Source organism: Octopus bimaculoides, chromosome 8 (genome assembly GCF_001194135.2).
Source record: "Octopus bimaculoides isolate UCB-OBI-ISO-001 chromosome 8, ASM119413v2, whole genome shotgun sequence".
NCBI classification, from domain to species: domain Eukaryota; kingdom Metazoa; phylum Mollusca; class Cephalopoda; order Octopoda; family Octopodidae; genus Octopus; species Octopus bimaculoides.
This window is the reverse complement of record NC_068988.1, coordinates 20,667,468-20,669,995: the sequence shown is the minus strand read 5'-3', so window position 1 is coordinate 20,669,995 and position 2,528 is coordinate 20,667,468. Positions and strand designations below refer to the sequence as shown.

General features: G+C 42.8%; 1 protein-coding gene across 3 annotated transcripts in view; it reads left to right on the top strand.

The window, feature by feature from the left end:
• Positions 1-2,528, top strand: part of LOC106872032 (tyrosine-protein kinase Abl) — a 341,811-nt gene that overhangs the window by 318,540 nt on the left and 20,743 nt on the right. The gene's annotated exons all lie outside the window — the stretch shown is intronic.

The window sequence follows — 2,528 nt, the reverse complement described above, 5'->3', positions numbered from 1 at the left end:
CCCCGTAACTTAGCAGTTCGGCAAAAAGATACCAATAGAATAAGTACTAGGCTTACAAAAGAATAAGTCCCGGGGTCAATTTGCTTGACTAAAGGTAGTGCTCCAGCATGGCCACAGTCAAATGACTTAAGCAAATAAAAGAGTAAAAGAGTATCTATTTGTCCTGTCATATCTCGGCACAAATAGATTCAGTAAAATTTGCAATGTTGAAGATTTCCAAGTACTAAAAGAATAATAATGACCTTTAATTTCTTTTCTGTGTTATGAATTTGGATCCTGCTGCTGTACTGCCATCACTACCAAACTAACTACTCTGACCTTTACACACCAGTAATTCTCTTCTGTAGACCATCTAGGTCATTTGAAGTATTTCCAGACTGTTTCTTGAAATGCTGACTTACAAAATGAAGATAACTGTCCACCGTATTGTAAAATTTGTGCTTGCAGAAAAAGAAAAGAAAAAGGAAAGAAAAATTTTTTTAAAAAGTGGTGGGGGATGTCTGGTTTCTGTAGAAATTACCCTACAATCATTAGAATATTCCATTGAATTGCTGAATGAAGTCTTAATGCACTGGTAAATAGCGGTAATTCTTCATATTGACTAAACAACTGCATAATACTGATAAAATGGTATTACATGGAATAATAGAAGGTTCCAGACTAAGTTCCAGACTTGGCACTGGGGCCAATATTATTAACTAAAACACTTGGTGATGGTGTCACAGCGTAGCTACACTCCATTGACTGAAACTGGTAAAAGAATACATATTACAAGTGTGGTTGTGTGGTAACAAGCTTGCTTCCCAACCACATGGTTTTGAGTTCAGTCCCACTGCATGGTACCTTGGGCAAGTGTCTATTATAACCCCAAGTCAACCAAAGCCTTGTGAGTAGATTTGGTTGGTGGAAACTGAAAGAAGCTTGTCATATGTGTGTGTGTGTGTGTATATTACACAGTCTCCTTGCCTTGATAGCATGTGATAGTCGTAAATGAGTGGTGTACTTTGTTCCCAACCTTCCATGAAACATGTCTGGCCATGGAGAAAAATATTACCTTACTTGGAAAAAGGTTTAGAGTTAGCAACAGGAAGTGCATCTGGCCATAGAAAATCTACCTCAACAAATTTCATCTGACCTAAGGAGAAGATGATGATGATGATAGTACCATATACTCTGCGTGAGCAGTATTCTTAATGACATACATACACCTATAATATATACACATATATGTACACTAATAAGGCTGGCTAATTCTGTCACTGAAATTAGAACTATAATTAAATTTGAAATCATTCTGTTTGTTCGTTTATTGCAGACGATGTCACCATCGTGGTGTCAGACACCTCTAAAGTGGAGACAGTCGACACCATCCTAAAGGAATATGAGTCGGTTGCAGGGGCTAAAATCAATGCTGAAAAATCAGTGGGTTTGTGGTTGGTCTCTTGGATACGCAGGACGATGCCATCAGATGGCATCGTCGGACGCTGGACCAACAGACCAGTTAAACTGCTTGGGGTCTGGTTTGGTCCCGACATCCAGGTTGATAAGAACTGAGATGAGGTGGTGAACAGGGTGGCCAGTCTTACCCGGAAATCGGCTGAGAGGAAGCTGTCCCTGAAGGGTCGGGCAGAGGTAGCAAATGCTTATGTCGTCTCCATTATCATTTATTGCCTTACTGTCGTGCCTTGTCCTAGTTACTGCTTGACCAGGCTGGAGCATCTCTCATTTAAATTCTAATGGAAGGGATGCGTTCCAATGGTCAGGTAGTCAGTCTGTTGCCAGCATCATCTGAGTGGTAGATTAGGTATGCCATGGCGCCTAATGGACAGACTTGCTCTTAGGTTACGCCAACTGCCACAACTTCTGGATGGTGAGCGTGTGTGGGCTCCATTTGTGAGGCTCGCCTTTCCACAGCTTGTCTCCTTGACGGAGCTGCAGTCCTGGGTGAAGAAATGACTGAAACTGGGTACCTGGCACCTAGAATGTCGTCAGGAGATCACAGCCCTCCACCAGTCAGGCAATGGGATCGGTGGATGTTCTGCTTTAGAAGTTTATAGAGGATTAGTGGCAGGGAGGTGTGACAACAATCTCAGTGAGACTCTGGGTGCTGATGAGAAAGAACTGGCTAGTCTGTTCTGGAGGGCTTTCTGGTTGGGAACGATCATGGATAATTTCCAGATGTCCTTAACCTGGCAGTGCTACTGGTTTGAATTAAATTCTACAGGCACAGATGTGTTGTTAGATGGGCTTGTCCGAGTTGCATACAGAGTGATGAAACTGTTCTGCATGCCCTCACTCAGTGTCTGGGCATTGCTGACTTGTGGGGTTATGTCGAACAGCTGCTGTCACGTGTGGGACTGATCTGTCTGTTGACTGAGTCTGTAGTGATGATCGCACTGCCACCCTCCTTCAATCAGGCAAGCAAGGCAGTTTTCCTTTGCCTGGTGGCTGTGGTGAAAGAAGTTGTTTGGTGGACAAAGCTGAAAGGCATGAGGACAGATACATTCCTCTTTTGTAGAGCTCTCATT